Source organism: Magnolia sinica, chromosome 5 (genome assembly GCF_029962835.1).
Source record: "Magnolia sinica isolate HGM2019 chromosome 5, MsV1, whole genome shotgun sequence".
NCBI lineage: Eukaryota > Viridiplantae > Streptophyta > Magnoliopsida > Magnoliales > Magnoliaceae > Magnolia > Magnolia sinica.
This window is the reverse complement of record NC_080577.1, coordinates 71,575,763-71,597,985: the sequence shown is the minus strand read 5'-3', so window position 1 is coordinate 71,597,985 and position 22,223 is coordinate 71,575,763. Positions and strand designations below refer to the sequence as shown.

The 22,223-nt window shown below is 40.7% G+C and overlaps 1 long non-coding RNA gene across 1 annotated transcript; it reads left to right on the top strand.

The window, feature by feature from the left end:
- Positions 1–20,441: 20,441 nt before the first annotated feature.
- On the top strand, positions 20,442–21,342 carry LOC131247342 (uncharacterized). The gene is made up of 4 exons (XR_009171653.1): positions 20,442–20,553; positions 20,636–20,728; positions 20,811–20,918; positions 21,004–21,342. It is a non-coding gene; the product is annotated as an uncharacterized LOC131247342 (long non-coding RNA).
- Positions 21,343–22,223: the final 881 nt, after the last annotated feature.

The following is a 22,223-nucleotide window of genomic DNA, read 5'->3' as shown; positions in this document are numbered from 1 at the left end:
ACTGCCGCTCTGCAGACCCCGCACAGTCAAACGAGTGTAAGAGACCTCACTACCCGCCTGTGGAAAGCCAATCACCAACAAGGCCTAAAGGTAGCGGACCTATTTATGAGCTGGTCAGACTCTGCCTAGCAATGCCTCTTCACACCAGGTAGGTAAGGCCACACCCCTATCCAACTGACTACACGATAGTGAGAGTTGGGGCCTAACGGTATAAGGCCCTCGTGCACTCATGTATTCCACCCGGTCACGGCGTTGGAGCAGATGCTTGGCACCATGGAAGTTTTTGGAATTTCACCCATGGGCATCCTATGCACCCGGTATGCTCAACTAATATTTTCGGTGTCCACACATACGGCCATCCACGAATATCCCTGTGGAGGTAAGGCCCTGATGAAGTAAGGGCGGATATCCACAAGCTATGCAATGCTAGATGCATGAATCACACAATCACCCATGCATCAATCCCAAACATCCATCTTTCGGGGAGATACCAACATGTCCTACACAATGGCACAACCATGGCCAATCATACCTCAACCAAGCATGCATATGATGCGTATGGGAGTGGGCCATGAAGATGAATAGGGGTGCCAATGAGGTGAAGATAAACTCTCTACCTAACCATGAAGAGTCTAGGTACTTAACCAATTCCTCATAAGGAATACATCCTCTAGTGGGGGCCCATATACCTGGGGTAGCCCACGAGACCAAGGAGAACAATGGTATGGGCCTAAATAGATGGAACAGGCCTAGCAAGGGTCTATGGTGGGCCTTTAACCACCCATAGAAGCCCATGAACCTACCTTAGGGCCACCAATGTGGACATCCAACCACAATTGGTACCCAAGAGATAGCTCATCTCTAATTGATCATGGATAAAGGCCCAAGGCCCACACAACATCAAAAATAGAAACGGGCAGCCATAATCATATTACAAACACTCATGTTGGGCTTCAGAAAAGCGGCCCAAGGCCTATCCAAAACATGGGTCCAAGGGAAACACATATAGCCCAACCCATATATACTACTATGGGCCCGTAACGGAAAGGTTAGGGCCCAACATAAAGGCCACTAATCCCATATATTATGGTGGCCTAGTGGGTAACCCATTGCTCAAACCACATGGGCAAATGTCATGCTCTTAGTCAAGTAAGTTCGGCCTACAACCCAGCCCAAGTATTAAAGTTGATTTGGTGGTCAACCAAGGGCCCATCTACTTGTGTAATCCAGCCCACTAACCCAACACAATAGTATGGTAAAAATGGACCAAGAGTTCAATGGGCCTATCTGGAAAGTTCCAGCCCAATTAGGCCTAAAGAGTTCAACAACTAGCTACATTCATGGACCAATTAAATTCAATTGTGGTGAGCCTCAAAAGTGCATTTATTAAGCCCAACATTTAAGGAACTAAAGGTATAAATTATTCCCTCTAAGATCTTCACAATGTGGTGGGCCCCACTGCTCAAAATATCAGCCCAAAGGCCAAACATAATTATAACAAGTTGCTGAATTTTTAACCCAACAGGTTTATGGGCCTATTGGAGTCCAGTAATTGTTTCATTTGATTAGGATATCAGTCCAAGTGGTCCAACTATCAAGTCAGAGGGCCCCACCAATAGGGTTACATCATATGACACAAGGGAGTAGGTGGGCCACACTGTTAGACCAAAGTCCAGCAGGTAGCCCACATGGGGCATCCCATATGGGCCTGAGCGATCTAAGGCCTGGACAGCCTGGCTATACATACATCAAGGTGGGCTCCACGTACACTAAAGTGGGTCCCACAGGGGATGTACACGTAGGGTAGACCCTCCCTACGTGGGCCAACCATGGATGGGACGTCTGGGATATACAAGACATCAAGGTGGGCCCATGAAGAAGGCTGGACGTCCCAGCCTGGTCATCCCTGCCTAGCTGGCCACTCCCGGCCACACCACGGCCAGGGCAAATGTCCGTTGGGTCTAGAATTTTACACAGTGACACTTCCATAGGTAGGTCACACCCCTAGAAAATTTCAAAATTTTTGGACATTTAAAAATATTTTAATTTATTTAAATGAAACAGACTGTCCAGAAAGTCAGACTGATCTGGACACCATATTGTAATGGATCGGTCTAGCCACCACCATGGTGTGTATAGGTGTCCTAGCGTGACAGGAATCACAAGGAACCCGATGGCTGGTTCTAGCCGCAACAGCCTCCATAGTACACCATTCTAGGCTCCTAAGGCAGGTTCCGATCCTGAGATCTTACAAGGAGGATTTTCATAACAGCATAATTATTTTCAATACGAGCATACCAAAGATTACAACAAGTACATCTGAGAATAACAAAGGCACACATCGTAAAATCTATTATAAATTTAAACTTTTACAATCATCCATAAGGTCTAAAAGGACATACATGAGAATAAAAGGAAAAGAGAGAGAAATTAGCAACACTAGAGTCCTCACTACTCAACTCTACTCCACGCTCTGCTGCTACGGCGCCTACCTAGAGTCTCCTGCACGCATCAATCGTGCATAAGCTTATAGAAGCTTAGAGGGTGGTGAAAGTGTGTGTCAATGGTGCACAAAAGAATAGTAGGAGGTATAAGGAGAGAAGCATGATCAATGAGCATATTACTAGCCTTACCAAGGCTTACTATGAATGCGATGGAATGAGTAACGGGTGCCATACTAAGGTAATGCATGAAGGGGCTTGTACAGCCAATGCTAATGTGATGCAAGTAATGTCAGTGCTCATATCCCAACCATAAGTCAAGTACATTTTCAATCATAAGGAAATCACCGGGGTCCATTACACTGCTGAATGACTGCCGCTCTGCAAACCCCGCACAGTCAAACGAGCGTAAGAGACCTCACAACCCGCCTGTGAAAAGCCAATCACCAACAAGGCCTGAAGGTAGCGAACCCATTTACGAGCTGGTCAGACTCATCCTAGCAATGCCTCCTCACACCAGGCAGGTAAGGTCACACCCCTATCCAACCGACTACACGACAGTGGGAGTCGCGGCCTAACGGTAAAAGGCCCTCGTGCGCTCATGTATTCCACCCGGTCACGACGGTGGAGCAGATCTTTGGTACTATGGAAGTTTTGAGAATTTCACCCACGGGCATCCTATGCACCCGGTATGCTCAACTAATATTTCTGGTGTCCACACATACGGCCATCCACGAATACCCGTGTGGAGGCAAGGCCCTGATGAAGCAAAAGTGGATATCCACAAGCTATGCAATGCCAGATGCATGAATCACATAATCACCCTTGCATCAATCCCAAGCATCCATTTTTGGGGGAGATACCAACATGTCCTACACAATGGCACAACCATGGCCAATCATACCTCAACCAAGCATACATATGATGAGTATGGGGGTGGGCCATGAAGATATATAGGGGTGTCAATGAGGTGAAGATGAACTCTCTACCTAACCATGAAGGGTCTAGGCACTTAACCAATTCCTCATAAGTAATACAACCTCTAGTGGGGGCCTATATACCTGGGGTAACCCATGAGACTAAGGAGAACAATGGTATGGGCCTAAATAGATGAAACAGGCCTAGCAAGAGTCTATGGTGGGCCTTTAACCACCCATAGAAGCCCATGGGCCTACCTTAGGGCCACCAATGTGGACATCCAACCACAATTGGTCCCCAAGAGGTAGCCCATCTCTAATTGATCATGGATCAAAGCCCAAGGCCCACGCAACATCAGAAATAAGAAACAGGCAGCCATAATCATACCACAAACACTCATGTTGGGCTTCAGAAAGGTGGCCCAAGGCCTATCCAAAACATGGGTCCAAGGGAAACACACATAGCCCAACCCATATATACCACTATGGGCCCATAGGGGAAAGGTTATGGCCCAACATAAAGGCCACTAATCTCATATATTGTGGTGGCCTAGTGGGCAACCCATTGCTCAAACCACGTGGGCAAATGTCATGCTCTTAGTCAAGTAAGTTCGGCCTACAACCCGGCCCAAGCATTAAAGTTGATTTGGTGGGCAACCAAGGGTCCATCTACTTGTGTAATCCGGCCCACTAACCCAACACAATAGTATGGTAAAAATGGCCCAAGAGTTCAATGGGCCTATCTGGAAAGTTCCAGCCCAATTAGGCCTAAAGAGTTCAACAACTAGATACAATCATGGACCCAATTAAATTCAACTGTGGTGGGCCTCAAAAGTGCATTTATTAAGCCCAACATTTAAGGAACCAAAGGTATAAAGTATTCCCTCTAAGATCTTCACAATGTGGTGGGTTCCACTCCTTAAAATTTCAGCCTAAAGTCCAAACATAATTATAACAAGTTGTTGGATTTTTAACCCAACAGGTTTATGGGCCTATTAGAGTCCAGTAATTATTTCATTTGATTAGGACATCAGCTCAAGTGGTCCAGCTATCAAGTCAGAGGGCTCCACCACATAGGGTTACATCATACGACACAAGGGAGTAGGTGGGCCACATTGCTAGACCAAAGTCCAGCAAGTAGCCCACATGGGGCGTCCCATATGGGCCTGAGCGATCTAAGGCCTGGACGGCCTGGCTATACATACATCAAGGCGGGCTCCACGTACACTAAAGTGGGTCTCATAGGGGATGTACATGTAGGGTAGACCCTCCCTACATGGGCCACCCATGGATGGGACGGCTGGGATATACAACACATCAAGGTGGGCCCATGAAGCAGGCTGGACGCCCCAACTTGGGCATCCCTACCTAGCTGGCCACTCCCGGCTGCACCACGGCTAGGTCAAATGTCCGTTGGGTCTAAAATTTTACACAGTGACACTTCCATAGGTGGGTCACACCCCCACAAAATTTCAGAATTTTTAGACATTTAAAAATATTTTTAATTTATTAAAATGAAACATACTGTCCAAAAAATCGGACTGATCTGGACACCATATTGTAATGGGCCGGTCTAGCCACCACCATGGTGTGTACAGGTGGCATGATAGGAATCACAAAGAACCCGATGGTCGGTTCTGACCATAACGACCTCCATAGTACCCCATTCTCGGCTCTTGAGGCAGGTTCCGATCCTGGGATCCTACAAGGAGGATTTTCATAATAGTATAATCATTTTCAATACGAGCATACCCAAGATCACAGCAAGTACATCTGAGAATAACAAAGGCACACATCACAAAATCTACTATAAATTTAAATTTTTACAATCATCCATAAGGTCTAAAAGGACATACATGAGAATAAAAGGAAAAGAGAGAGAAATCTGCAACACTGGAGTCCTCACTGCTCAACTCTACTCCACGCTCTACTGCTACGGTGCCTACCTAGAGTCTCCTGCACGCATTAATCTAGTATAAGCATATAGAAGCTTAGAGGGTGGTGAAAGTGTGTGTCAATGGTACACAGAAGAATAGTCGGAGGTATAATGAGAGAAGCATGATCAATGAGCATATCACTAGCCTTACCAAGGCTTACCATGAACGCGATGCAATGCGTAATGAGTGTCATACCAAGGCAATGCATGAAGGGGCTTGTACAGCCAAAGCTAATGCGATGCAAGTAATGTCAGTGCTCATATCCCAACCATAAGTCAAGTACATTTCCAATCATAAGAAAATTACCGAGGTCCATTACAGTGCTGAATGACTGCCGCTCTACAAACCTCACACAGTCAAACAAGCGTAAGAGACCTCACTACCCGCCTGTGGAAAGCCAATCACCAACAAGGCCTGAAGGTAACGAACTCATTTACGAGCTAGTCAGATTCAGCCTAACAATGCCTCCTCACACCAGGCAGGTAAGGTCACTCCCCTATCCAACCGACTACATGACAGTGGGAGTCACGGCCTAAGGGTATAAGGCCCTCGTGCGCTCATGTATTCCACCCGGTCACGACATTGGAGCAGATCCTTGGTACCATGGAAGTTTTAGAAATTTCACCCATGGGCATCCTATGCACCCGGTATGCTCAACTAATATTTTCAGCATCCACACATACGGCCATCCACGAATACCCCTGTGGAGGCAAGGCCCTGATGAAGTAAGAGCGGATATCCATAAGCTATGCAATGCTAGATGCATGAATCACACAATCATCCATGCATCAATCCCAAGCATCCATCTTCGGGGGAGATACCAACATGTCCTACATAATGGCACAACCATGGCCAATCATACCTCAACCAAGCATGCATATGATGCGCATGGGAGTGGGCCATGAAGATGAATAGGGGTGCCAATGAGGTGAAGATGAACTATCTACCTAACCATGAAGGGTATAGGAACTTAACCAATTCCTCATAAGGAATACAACCTCTAGTGGGGACCCATATACCTAGGGTAGCCCACGAGACTAAGGAGAACAATGGTATGGGCTTAAATAGATGAAACAAGCCTAACAAGGGTCTATAGTAGGCCTTTAACCACACATAGAAGCCCATGGGCCTACTTTAGGGCCAGTAATGTGGACATCCAACCACAATTGGTTCCCAAGGGGTAGCCCATCTCTAATTAATCATGGATCAAGGCCCAAGGCCCATGCAACATCAAAAATAAGAAACGGGCAGCCATAATCATACCACAAACACTCATGTTGGGCTTCAGAAAGGCGGCCCAAGGCCTATCCAAAACATGGGTCCAAGGAAAACACACATAACCCAACCCATATATACCATTATGGGCCCATAGGGGAAAGGTTATGGCCCAACATAAAGTCCACTAATCTCATATATTGTGGTGGCCTAGTGGGTAACCCATTGCTCAAACCACATGGGCAAATGTCATGCTCTTAGTCAACTAAGTTGGGCCTACAACCCGGCCCAAGTATTAAAGTTGATTTGGTGGGCAACCAAGGGCCCATCTACTTGTGTAATCCGGCCCACTAACCCAACACAATAGTATGATAAAAATGGACCAAGAGTTCAATGGGCCTATCTGGAAAGTTCCAGCCCAATTGGGCCTAAAGAGTTCAACAACTAGCTACATTCATGGACCCAATTAAATTCAACTATGGTGGGCCTCAAAAGTGCATTTATTAAGCCCAACATTTAAGGAACCAAAGGTATAAATTATTCCCTCTAATATCTTCACAATGTGGTGGGGCCCACTCCTCAAAATTTTAGCCCAAAGGCCAAACATAATTATAATAAGTTGTTGGATTTTTAACCCAACAGGTTTATAGGCCTATTGGAGTCCTGTAATTGTTTCATTTGATTAGGACATCAACCCAAGTGGTCCAGCTATCAAGTCAGAGGGCCCCACCACATAGGGTTACATCATATGACATAAGGGAGTAGGTGGGCCACACTGCTAGACCAAAGTCCAGCAGGTAGCCCACATGGGGCGTCCCATATCGGCCTGGACGGTCCAAGGCCTGGACGCCTGGCTATACATACATCAAGGCGGGCTCCACGTACACTAAAGTGGGTCCCATAGGGAATGTACTTGTAGGGTAGACCCTCCCTACATGGGCCACTCATGGATGGGATGGCTGGGATATACAACACATCAAGGTGGGCCCATGAAGCAGGCTAGACGCCCCAGCTTGGGCGTCGCTGCCTAGCTGGCCACTCCCGGCCACACCACGGCCAGGTCAAATGTCTGTTGGGTCTAAAAATTTTCAAAGTGATACATCCATAGGTGGGTCGTACCCCCATAAAATTTCAAAATTTTTGGACACTTGAATTTATTTTAATTTATTTAAATGAAACAGACTATCCAGAAAATCGGACTGATCTGGACACCATATTGTATTGGGCCGGTCTAGCCCCCACCATGGTGTGTACAGGTGTCCATTGGCCCCAAAATTTTTTAAGTAGGTCTCAAAATTGGTGTATCACCTCTCTATAGATTTTCATGATTTTATGATATTTATAAGTATTTTAATTAATTTTAAGGATACAATATGTACTGGTTGGAGTATTGCTGGAATATGACTATGCTGAATTTGGGCCATTCTAATGGGTGGGTCATGGGCCTCCAAAATTTTAGAAATTGAGGACCAAGGTCTCTCATCATGTATAAAATAATATTAAACCTAAAAGGGGGGCCCACCATCATCAAAATAATTTATGAATTTCCATTTACAACAGTCTACATTGCTGGACTGCACAATAGAAAATCAGGCTGACCACCCCTCTTGGCCCACCCTTTTGGATAACCAAATGGAGTTAGTTGGGACTGAATTTTGGTATAATTATATGTGGGGTCCACACCTTCAAGAAATATATATTACATGGGACCAAACACCCCTCCAAATGTCCAAAAATCTGGCCTCAAGATGACCCAAAAATCTATCCAGATAGATTTGGACAGCAACATGTTGCTATCCAAACCACCCCAAAAGTTAATTAAAAGGAAAAAAAATCACCATTTCCTTAGGGTGGGGTCCACTTAGATGGGTCACACAACTCTTAGACCCAAGTCCCTTCCAAGATCACCCATAAAATCAAGCCCAAAGGCTGTCCAAAACATGACAAGAATATGGGGCAATAAGGTGGGCCTTGACATCTGACCACTTGGGCCTAGTTGCATGGCACATCAAGTGGGCCACACATACATCAGATTTACCATAAAGACAGGAAAGAAAAGATGGAGAAGAAATGCAATCCGGCCATGGGGTAGGGCCCCGCCACTAATGGGCCCTCCCAAGAATGAATCATACCCAAACAACTACATTGATTATACATGCAACATAAAATCACTACATGCATGATTTATAATTGTTATGGATGGTTGGGATGTCATCCCAACATAATCCATAAGGTCTAGATGACCTTAAGATGGAGTGGATCATTAAATACATCATGATGGGGTCCATGGAGAATGGCCTCATCATGGGTCATGACATGCATGTAGGATGGGCCAAAGGGCGACATCCATGGGATCAAATGGGATCCCCACCATAGATGGGTGGGTCCCATATGATCCTTCTAGGAAGAAAAATAAGATCAAAGGGTAGAAAAAAAGATCAAAAATTATAATCACCCACCTTAATGGATCTCACTCCAAAGTTACATCAATCTTCTCTTCATGCTCCAAGGGACATGTTTCAATGGGTGAGATGGATTGTTGAAGGTTAGATGGGAGGGAATTTGAGGGAGAAGGGGCAGGAGAAGAGGGAAAATGGAGCTGAATTTTTTTGTAAGAGAGAAAGAAAGAGAAAAGAGAGTAGAGAGAAATGAGAGGGAGAGTATAGAAATTTGCTAGAAAAGAGAGAGAGCGAGAGTAATCATCACTCTCTCTCCTAGATAAGAGAAAAATCATCATAACCTATGGTGATATAAACTATGTTGCTAAGCTAGAGTAGGGATGGGTAGTGTGTGGGTGATGGGTGGTGTAGGATATGGTGGGTTTAGGTAGTATATGGGTATTGTGTGTTGGAATTTACACAAAAGTGGGTGGCCACCTTGAAAATTGTGCCCTCCACACTAGGTGGGCCACATGATCATGCTCAAAGGCTACAAATAAGACGCACACAACTTATGATCCACACATCGGATGGACACACAAGACGCGTCGTTGAAACTGTGGCAACGATGCGGTCACAATGGCATAGGTCTCAACTCGATCCGAGTCAGGTCTTCACGACTGGGCTTACGGATGATTGCAAACACTATCCAAGGGTCATAGGTTGCCAGGATTTGACCGGTAGGACCACGGGATCAAGATGGATGGAATGCATACTTACACCCACATGCATACAAGCGAACTCGGGTCGGGTCTCACACTATTTATACAAATGGAACTTGAGCATGCTTTACAAACACCCATTTGGAGCAATTTATGGTTCCTCTGTATGGTAGGTTTTGGTTGATTTTGGATTTATAGTTATATCAATTTTGTCGAAGTTTTATACATTGTTCCCTTCCTTTTTCTGAAAATTTACATTAAATAAGTTTAACTTTTGATGTTGTTGATAGAAGCATTCATCTGGTGGGTCTTCCTTAGTGATCAATAGTAGAAAGGTTTCATCAATCAGATGGTCTAGACCATCCAATCAGTGATGAATGAATGGTGGAAAATAAATATTAGTTGAGTCACCACTGTCTGGGAAAATAAATATTAAGTTCAAGGTCTTTTCTTTATTATGTTTATTTTAAAAAACTCAATTTCGGACTTTCTGCAATGTATTTAAATCAATTGTTTCTCTTTAATGTTTGCTAGATCAGGGCTGTGGCAACGCTCTCAACGTTCAGAGGACTGTCTGAGATTTGATTGCAACAGGTGTTGCTAGTTACTTTCCTGAGGTACAATGTAAATCATACATGTTTTGAGACATTGGGTTCTTTTCTTCTTTCTATCTTTTTTTCTTTTTTTGAACTTGGCACCAGAATATTTTAAATGCTCATTATTATTTTTTCTATAACAAAAATTGTATATGGAAGTCTAGTTAGCTCCATATCATGTGCTTGTGTATTTTTTCTAACATGAAAGTATCCACCTTGTCAATGACATTTGTTTTGACACCCTAAAGCTAGATAGTTAGGTCAGGAGGACCTGTCAGTAAGAGTCTTGGCTTGCTGTGTGTTTTTCTCATGATTTCTTGGATGTACTTAAGTAGTTATGTGTGCTCAAAAACTACATTAAATAAAAGGGACAGGACATTGATTGAGAAAGAGGGAAGAACCCCCAATATAAGTAGCCAATTTTGACACCCATTTTACTATATTGTCAGAATTCTCATCACCTTCTCTAACAGTATGAAAATAACAAGATGCTTCCCCTAGATCTAAGTCCTAGAACAAAGAAATCCTTCATGATTCAGCTTCCATGCAAGCTTCTATTTGATCACATTTTGAGAACTTTCTTAAACAATTTGATACCATTATGTTTTTCAAGGTTTCAAGTTTGTATGACATTGTTTCCAACACTGGCATATGTCTGCTTTCAAGTTAGTTGGATTCGGGCAGACAAGATCATGCACACATATCCTCTATATAAGTGTAAAATGATGTTGTGTTTGACAGGCATAGTTTCAATTGTTTGAATAATGCTTATAATGCTTAAATCAGTCCACTTTGACATGTGTTTTCAATGCTTGAATCAGTCCACTTGAACATGTGTTTACGATGATTAAATCAGTCCACTCAAACATGTGTTTATGATGCTTAAATCAATCAACTCAGATGTGTGGTAATGATGCCAAGATATTCGGCAAGAACATGTGTTTATGATGCTTAAATAAATCGACTTGGATGTGTGGTAATGATGTTAAGATCAGCCCCCTAGAACATTTGCTTATGATGCTTAAATCAATCCACTTGAACATGTATGAATGATGCTTGACTTAGTTCACTTGAACATGTGTGAATGATGCTCAACTTGGTTCACTTGAAAATGTGCGAATGATGCTTGACTTGGTTCACTTGAACATGTGTGAATAATGCTTGACTTGGTCCACTTGAGCATGAGTGTATGGTGCCTATGTTGTAATTTATAGATTTGTAAGTTAGATAATTAGTTACTCATTTGAGGATTTCTATGGGGCCATACATAGATATGGTGTGTTTTTGGTGGCATAGAAATTGTCCCATTTTGGACAGTTCAAGGTTAGATGGATAGTATGCTTTCATATAATCTATTTAAATGTTCATGCCTAATCTGCGGTCCATCTCCTCATTTCTCTCTAGATATGTTTCTTCCGTTCCATATCCAATGGCAAATATCTTTACATTGTTTTAGATATTTGACATCGAAATGTAACGTAAGATCAACTTATCTAGAGAGGCATGGGGAGATGCTGCCGGATTTTCGGCATGAACGTTTAAGTGGGAATATGAAAGTATTACAATCTATCCAACCTTGGATGAGTAACTAATTTAGGATTTAATTGTATTATCTCGAAATTGATGGAGTAGACCCGGATGTGCGTCGGAGCTATCCTGATGTTGAGAAGGGTTCTCTGGAAGGTGGGAACCATTGTTATGACCATGATGAAGCTGTTCATTTCCTATGGACAGTATTGGAGGGGCCTGGCCAATTGGATCAGGCCGTGTTTATATCTGTATTTGCTTGAAATTAATGAAATAGACCCGGATGTGCGTTGGAGCTATCCGGATGTTGATCGGGGGTCCTTGGAAGATGGGAACCGCTGTTATGACCATGATGAAGCTGTCCATTTCTTAAGGACAACATTGGAGGGGCCTGGCTAATTGGAGCAGGCTATGTTTATATTTGTATTTGCAGGGACCACAACCTTAACCTAAACTACACCCTAAACCTATAAGCTATAACCTATTCTCAATTCCCAAAACCTATAACTTACACTTATAACCTAAACCTAAATCTATAACCTAAACTCTAACCTTAACCCATAACCCATAACCTTAACCTAAACTTATAACCTTAACCTAAACCTATTCTCAAATCCCAAAACCTATTCCTATAACCTAAACCTAGACCTTAACCTAAATTATAACCTATACTTATAACCTGTAACCTATAACCTAACCTTAACCTAAACTATAACCTGTACTTATAACTTATAACATAAACCTTAACCTAAACCTATAACCTATAACCTAACCTTAACCTAAACCTATAACTTATAACCTTAACCTAAACCTATTCTCAAATCCCAAAACCTATACCTATAGCCGAAACCTAAACCTTAACCTTAACCTATAACCTATACTTATAACCTATAACCTACACCTTAACCTAAACCTATAACCTATAACCTATACCTATAACCTTAACCTATACTTATAACCCTAACCTAAACCTATTCTCAAATCCCTAAACCTATTCTCAAATCTCAAAACCTATATCTATAGCCGAAACCTAAACCTTAACCTTAACCTTAACCTATAACCTTTACTTATAACCTTAACCTAAACTATAACCTTAACCTATAACCTATACTTATAACCTTAACCTAAACTATAACCTATACTTATAACCTTAACCTAAACTATAACCTATACTTATAACCTATAACTTAAACCTTAACCTAAACCTATAACCTATAACCTAACCTTAACCTAAACCTATAACCTATAACCTATAACCTTAACCTATACTTATAACATAAATCTAGACCTTAACCTTAACCTATAACCTACACTTATAACCTTAACCTAAACCTAGACCTTAACCTAAACCTATAACCTAAACCTAAACCTAAACTTATAACCTAAACCTATTCTCAAATCCCAAAACCTATAGCCTAAACCTAAAACCTAAATGTATTCTCAAATCTCTAAACTTAAACCTACACCCAATCCTAATCTTAACTCCCTAGCCTAAACCTAAACCTAAACTTGAAAACCCAAACCTAAACCCGATCTTGAACCCGAACTCAATTTCCTAAACCTAAACCTTAACCTATTCTCAATTCCCTAAAGCTATAACCTATAACCTAAACCTAAACCTAAACATAAACCTTAACCAAAACCTATAACCTAAACGTTAACCTATAACCTAAACCTTAACCTATAACATTAAACCCTAAACCCTAAACCCTTAACCTATAACCTATAACCTAACCTTAACCTAAACCTATAAACTTAACCTATACTTATAACCCTAACCTAAACCAATTCTCAAATCCTAAAACCTATACCTATAGCCGAAACCTAAACCTTAACCTTAACCTATAACCTATACTTATAACCTTAACCTAAGCTATAACCTTAACCTATAACCTTAACCTAAACTTATAACCTTAACCTAAATCTATTCTCAAATCCCAAAACCTAAACTTATAAAATAAACTTAGATCTAAACCTATAACCTAAAACCTAAACCTAAACCTATAACCTAAACCCAATCCTGAACCCGAACCCGATTTCATAAACCTAAACATTAACATATAACCTATACTTATAACCTTAACCTAAACCTATTCTCAAATCCCAAAACCTATTCCTATAGCCGAAACCTTAACCTATAACCTATACTTATAACCTTAACCTAAACTATAACCTTAACCTATAACCTATAACCTATAACCTTAACCTATAATTATAACCTAAACCTAGACCTTAACATTAACCTATAACCTACACTTACAACCTTAACCTAAACCTAGACCTTAACCTAAACCTATAACCTAGACCTTAACCTAAACCTATAACCTAAACCTAAACCTAAACTTATAACCTAAACCTATTCTCAAATCCCAAAACTTATAACCTAAACCTAAAACCTAAATGTATTCTCAAATCCCTAAACTTAAACCTACACCCAATCCTAATCTCAACTCCCTAGCCTAAACCTAAACCTAAACCTAAACTTGAAAACCCAAACCTAAACCCGATCCTGAACTGAACCCAATTTCCTAAACCTAAACCTTAACCTATTCTCAATTCCCTAAAGCTATAACCTATAACCTTAACCTAAACTTAAACATAAACCTTAACCAAAACGTATAACCTAAACGTTAACCTGTAACCTAAACCTTAACCTATAACCCTAAACCCTTAACCTATAACCTATAACCTAACCTTAACCTAAACCTATAACCTTAGCCTATACTTATAACCCAAACCTAAACCTATTCTCAAATCCTAAAACCTATACCTATAGCCGAAACCTAAACCTTAACCTTAACCTATAACCTATACTTATAACCTTAACCTAAACTATAACCTTAACCTATAACCTTAACCTAAACTTATAACCTTAACCTAAATCTATTCTCAAATCTCAAAACCTAAACTTATAACATAAACCTAGACCTAAACCTATAACCTATAACCTAAACCTAAACCTATAACCTAAACCCGATCCCAAACCCGAACCCAATTTCATAAACCTAAACCTTAACATATAACCTATACTTATAACCTTAACCTAAACCTATTCTCAAATCCCAAAACCTATACCTATAGTCGAAACATAAACCTTAACCTTAACCTATAACCTATACTTATAACCTTAACCTAAACTATAACCTTAACCTATAACCTATACTTATAACCTTAACCTAAACTATAGCCTTAACCTATAACCTGTACTTATAACCTTAACCTAAACTTATAACCTTAACCTAAATCTATTCTTAAATCTCAAAACCTAAACTTATAACCTAAACGTAAACCTTAACCTATACTTATAACCTTAACCTAAACCTATAACCTACAACCTATAATCTATAATCCAAACTCAAATCCCTAAACCTAAACCTACACCTAATCCTAATCTCAACTCCAATTCCCTAAACTTAAACCTAAACTTACACCTAGTCTCTATTCCCTAAACCTAAACATATAACCTAAACCTATAACCTAACCTAATCTTAAAGCTATTTCCGTAAACTTACTTTAGTCTTTTCATTGTAGACATGGATAAGAGTTGGATGTAAGCTAAGAACAGGATTTGGCCCAGAGTATAAACAAGGGGTTTAGGAGTTCATGGAATTTGCGCAAAATCAGGCAGATTCAAGGAATCGGATTAGGTGTCCATGTCGAAAACGCAAGAACATGATATATAAGACTCTAGACAAAGTAGAGGACGATTTATTCATAGTTGGGATTGACCAGGGTTACACTTGGTGGATCTATCATGGTGAAGATATGACCCATAGAGTTGAGCCCACTAAAGTCCTTACTGACCCAATTGTGCCGGATGACGAGGATGAAGACATTGACGAAATGCAAGATATCATAGGGGATGTGTTCATGGGAACAGTTACGGATACTGATTTTGTAGCGACAAGCAATAGTAAAGATATTCCTCTAATGGGTGATGTCAAATCAGAAAAGTTTAGTAGGTTGTTGAGGGATGCACAACGTCCACTTTATCCAGGTTGTGAGAACTTCTCCAAGTTGAATTTTCTTACAAAGTTACTTCATTTGAAGACAATAAATCATTGGAGTAATAAATGTTCAACATGTTGCTTGAGTTGTTGAAAGAAGCATTACCGGACGGTGAGACATTGCCAAAGTCTCATTACGAGGCAAAATCCTTGATGCGAGACTTGGGCCTTGGTTATGAACTCATACATGCATGTATAAATGATTGTTTATTATATCAGAAAAAACATGATAAGGCTGAAGAGTGTCAAGAATGTGGAGAGTCTAGGTGGAAGAATGACAGAGCCAGGGGTAAGAAAATCTCGCGAAAGGTGTTAAGGTACTTCCCATTGAAATGCAGATTGCAAAGATTGTTTATGTCTCCTAAGACGGCTGAAGATATAAGGTGGCATAAGGAGAAATGCATTCATGATGATAGTACACTAAGGCACCCTGCGGACTCTGAAGCCTAGCAAAATTTTGACCAGCAACATGACTGGTTTATAGAGGATTCTTGTAATGTTCGACTAGGCCTGCAAGTGATGGTTTTAATCCATTTGGTAATATGAGTAGCTCGTACAGTATGTGGCCAGTGGTACTTATGCCCTACAATTTACCTCCTTTGTTGTGTATGAAGGAGTCATTTTTCATGATATCATTTCTTATTCCTGGACCCAGGTCACCTGGGAATGACATTGATGTGTATTTGCGACCGTTAGTAGACGAGTTAAACGAGTTGTGGAGTCAAGGTGTACAAACGTATGATACATTTGTCGAACAGACATTTCGATTGCATGCAGTGGTCTTGTGGACAATAAATGACTTTCCCGCGTATGGAAATTTGTCTGGGTGGAGCACGAAGGGCAAGTTGGCTTATCCTACATGTGGTATTGAGACTTGTTCATTGTCATTGAAGCATGGTAGGAAAACATGTTATATGGGCCATCGTCGCTACCTTCCGAGTGATCATAGTTGGCGTAGGAAGACGATGATCTTTGATGGCAAACAAGATCATAGGCCACCTCCGAAAGAGCTATCTGGAGAAGACGTGATGCAGCAACTAAGTAACATTGGAGAAGTTAGATTTGGTAAGGCATCGCACTTGAAGAAGAGGAAACGTACAGTATTGGACTATAACTAGAGGAAGAAGAGCATCTTTTTTTAGTTGCCATATTAGAGTGATCTGAAATTGCGACACAACTTGGATGTCATGCGTATTAAGAAAAATATATGTGACAATGTCTTCGGAACATTGATAAACATAGAGAAGAAAACAAAAGACAGTTTCAAGGCTCGATTGGATCTACAAGAAATGGGTTTAAGGAAAGAGTTGCACTTGCAACTACATGAAAATTCGTATACTATACCAACAACCTGCTACACGTTGACAAAACTAGAGAGAAAGTATTTATGTAAATGGTTAAGATTGGTGAAGTTTTCTAGAGGGTATGCGTCAAACATATCTCGGCGCGTAAATGTTACGGACTGTAAGATAATAGGAATGAAAAGTTATGATGGTCACGTCCTTTTACAACGCCTACTGCCGGTTGTGATTCGTGGATTCTTGAGTAAAGATATCAGTGCGGCACTGATTGAGTTAGGGATATTCTTTAAGGATTTGTGTTTGAGATCGTTGAATGTCGATGTTATTAAACGACTGGAGAGGGACATTGTCGTAATCCTTTGTAAACTTGAAAGAATATTTCCACCTACATTTTTCGATGTCATGGTACACCTAGCGATTCACTTACTGCACAAGGCGAAGCTTGCAGGCCCAGTACAATATCGTTGGATGTATCCGATTGAAAGGTGGTACCAATATGTTAAAATTTTTATTCATTCCATAAACTACATATATCCATGTTTTCATACGTATAACATAGTGGTTTTGTGTATAGATACCTTCACACACTGAAATAATTTGTGAGGAATAAGGCACAACCGAAGGGGTCGATAGCTGAAGCGTACATTGATAATGAGTGCCGTACATTTTGCTCCATGTATCTTCGTGGCATAGAGACTAGATTCAACCGAGAAGATCGGAATGCCGATGAAGGATAGGAGCATGAACAAGGACTCATATCTGTATTTGTACATAACGTTCGTCCTTTAGGATCCCCGACATTTCAGGATATGGACCTTGGGGATCTAGCAAAGGTGCGGTGGTATGTGTTGTATAATTGTGAAGAAATAGAGTAGTACTGGGAGTAAGTCTTCTCTCTATTATTATTTTCTCTACACACGATGATCTTAATGTTTCTTGCTAATGATGTGTCATTTATGTGTAGCGAATACATAGACGAGATGAAGTCCAAATTTCCCACAAATTATGATCGAATGCATCAGGATCAGTTTCCAGAATGGTTCGCCAAACGTGTAAGATTTCACATTGTATCTCACCACACTTAGCATTTTCGTTGTATTGCACATTATTTCAACTTATGAAAATCCCTAAACAATTATATTCTGTACATGATAATAGATGAAGACGTTGCGCACGAGCAACTCTGCGCATGCGTCTGATGCATTATACTCACTAGCATGTGGCGCGTGATAGACGTGTATCTAGATATACAGGTTGTATTGTAAACGGGATTCTGTTTCCAACGAAGAATGTGAGAAGTACAGGACCACACAAAATAGTGGGGTGGTTGTGAAGGGAACAAATGAGGAGGATGAAATTAACTTTTATGGCATTTTGACAGATATTATTGAGCTGAGTTATTGTATGAGAAAGCGGGTGTATTTATTTAGATGTGATTGGTGGGACATTGGAAATAAGAAGTTGGGAATATAGACTGACAACTACTTTACGAGCATAAATTTATCTCGGAAGTGGTTTAAGGACGACCCATTTGTCCTCGCCAGCCAAGTCGAACAAGTATTTTACCTCGCTGACACCAAGTTAGGTGGCTCTTGGCACATGGTGTAGAAAATAAAGCCCAGAAACGTATTTGACGTTCTCGTACCAGAAGTTGAAGATAGCGAAGACGGGAGAAATGACACGTTTAAGGTTGAAGAAGCATATCAAGAAGACATGTCATCTAGGGATACAGGGACTAATTCAAGTGTTGATATTGATGTGGTGCAATTAGATGGAGATGATGTGCCACCTGATCATGATGATACCTCAATAATATGTGATAATGTTACAGATGATAGCAGTTTCAATGATGACGACGTTACGGACAATGAGGATGAAATACTGATCAGCGATGGTGATAGTGAAGAAATAGCCCTAAGCAATAGTGATACAAACGACGATTATTAAATGTACACATGATTTACATGTCATTTTTCAATTCGAATAATTTATGTATTCCATGTATACATGAAAATTACAAGTCATGATTGATTCTTTTTATTGATTTGTGTATAATCCACATTTGTAGTTAAGTCAATTTCTGATCATGTCCTCCTTAAACCGGAGCATAACAGAATCACGCAACATACTTCATCAGCTGTTGCAGATGGATGTTTCGGTCCTATCTTCTTCTGGTAGGGCCATAGAGATACCCGATCTGGTCGATGAGTGTAGAATGAAATATATCGACGATGACTCAAAAGGAAAGATTATGCCATCTCAAGGAAATTATAGGGCTAATGGAGATATATAACTGTGGGAAACGAGATATGGAAGATGTAACTCTGTCAGTTACACATCTGAATGGAGTCTCGAGAGACTAGATTTCTCCTATTGTGACTGGCATGTTGGCTGTAAATATGTCGAGTGCTTTACACAAAATGACATATGCTTCTAAAGCATACAATAGCTTACGCAGGGAGTACTTCGGATAGTTTACCTCAAAGTTGTTTCGTATTACAACGAAATATATGTATTTAATATAGAATGACAATGTATAATGGAATTTTCAATGGTTATAAATTAAATTTTACAGTTTTATTATATTCTGCTTGTATTATAGTGTAATGGTCCAATCATATTTTAATCATCTTTCTAAGCATAAGCACAAATGCATTGTACCGTCAACACTACTTGTATAATATTTTAGTATATTCCACTTGTATTGACATTGTTTAAATTTATAAGTTCATAGCTCGCACATATTCAGTGATGGCACCAGGTGGGAGAGTACGTCGTTCGTGCACTGGATCTACCCCTTCTACCCATGATGCAACGGAGCCAGCATCGTCATCACATGTTGCATCGCAGGCGTCTGATCCTTCAGTCGCGCATACACCGAGCACTGCATGTAAGTCTAGACGTATATTTCTTTTAATGATTTTTGTTTATGTTTAGACTTACATATTTCTTTTGCAACAACGTCGTCGAGCAGCCGACGAGGACGTGGACCTACGCACGGGTTGCTTTTAGAGCGACTTACGTATGAGGGTAGGGTAACGGTAGAGTTCCCACAGGACTGCATTAGACTTGTTGGGAATAATGTCATGTTGTTTACGTCGGAGGTCGGTGTCTTATGCCGATCTTTGATCCCCGCACCACCCCCCGTTGGGGAGACGTGACAGATGATGTGTGGCAGCTCATCCGTCAGTGCCTTCAGGTAAATTTTAGTAAATTAAAATTTATTTTATAAAAGTTCATTTACGGTTAAGTTATTTTCTTAATAAGTTTATTGTCTTAATCTATTATTTACGAAACTGCAGGATAAATTTGACTTGAATTTGAGTGTTCCGCACATCTCACGTGGCATCGACGACATGATGAAGGAGCGGTTCAAGGATTACCACAGTAAGTTACATAGGCAGTACAAGCGGTCCATGAGCCACGAGGAGGCCATATAGTCCGCACCGCTGCACATGACCAATGAGGACTGGCGGATACTCTGCGATAGGTTTTCGTCTGATTCTTTTCAGGTAATATTTACATATCTATGATATCTTAACATGATAATTAAATTCACAATTAATAACAATGTATTATGAATAATGTGTTCAGAAGAGGAGCAAAATAAATTCTGACAACAGGGGAAAGTTAGAAGTGAACCACGTAGCTGGTTCAAAGTCATTTTTATGACTTCGTCACGACATGGTAAGAAAGTACTGGTAATTATTACATTTATATATTCTTTCCATGCATTTATATTAATTCTATTATCTTTTCGATTGCGCAGCGAGATTCTTTCACTGGCCAGGAGCCCAGACCAGTAGACTTCTACAAAGGGACTCACTGTCGGCAGGCGATAAGATCTTGGGTACATCCTAAAGCCAGTGAGATTTGGGTAAAGATCCTTACATTGTAAAATTTATTTACATTAAATTATAATAATGTCATTTATTATGAAAATTTATATGTTTTCATTACAGGAGGAGATGGACACCTTACGTAGTCAGCCCACTCCCGATGGTACTCAGTGGAGTGAGCCAGAGATCCTGAGTCAGGTGCTTGGCACCCGTTCTGGATATGTGCATGGGTTTGGCTATAGTGTCAAGCTCATAGCACCCGCTAGAGTTGCCTCCAACCGATCCATCGTCGTTGGCGACAGCGCCATACGCTGAGCTGATACCGCAGAGAGAGAGAGAGAGGTTCAGCAGCTACGGGTCATCGTCGATGACATCAAAGATCAGCTGGACAGGCAGAGGGAGGAGTAGGAGAGGAAGATGATGGATCAGCTGGCGAGGCAGAGGGAGGAGCAAGAGAGGAGGATAGAGGAGGAGCTGGCGAGGCAGAGGGAGGAGCAGGAGAGAAGGATGGAGGAAGAGCTAGCGAGGCAGAGGGAGGAGCAGGAGAGGAGGATGGACGATCAGCTGGCGAGGCAGAGAGAGGAGCAGGAGAGGAGGATGAAGGAGATGCGGGTGGAGCATGAGCCACGGATGATGGAGATGTTTCAGGTTATCGCTGCACGCTTACCCACTGATGCCCCACCACCTTCGCCTTCATCTTTGTAATTTTTTGTATATTTGTTTATGATGTTAAGTTTATATATATTTATGCATGAATGAATGTGATGCAGATAAGATTGTTTGTGTTTGGATGAATGTAGTTTATGTTTGGGTTTGGGTTAATTTAGATGGATGTGAATGTGAATATGATGAAATATATTATATAATAGGTGTATATCAGGATGAATATGATGAAATATATTGTTAACAAGTGTATTTCAAGAATTTTATGTGGAATTTTGAGCTGTATATTAAAAAAAAAGGGACTTTTAGCAATGAAAATTTTCGTAGCTAAAAGTTTTGTAATTTATTTCGCTGCTAAAAGTCTTGCAAAGTTTTTTACCGACGAAATTTTTCGTTGCTAAAAGTGTAACGAATTTTTTGGCAGCGAAAATTTTTGCTGCTAAAAGCCATGTAAAGGTTTTTTAGCGAAGAAAATTTTCGTCGCTAAAGTGGAATAAAAGTATTGTTAAGTTTTTTTGGCGACGAAAATTTTCGTCGCTAAAAGTTGAATGATTTTTTGGCAGCGAAAATTTTCGCTGCTAATAATCTTGGAATTTTTTTAGGAAAGTGCAACGAATTTTTTAGCTAAAAAAACTATACAAGACTTTTATTTCGCTGCTAAAAAATTTGTTACACTTTTA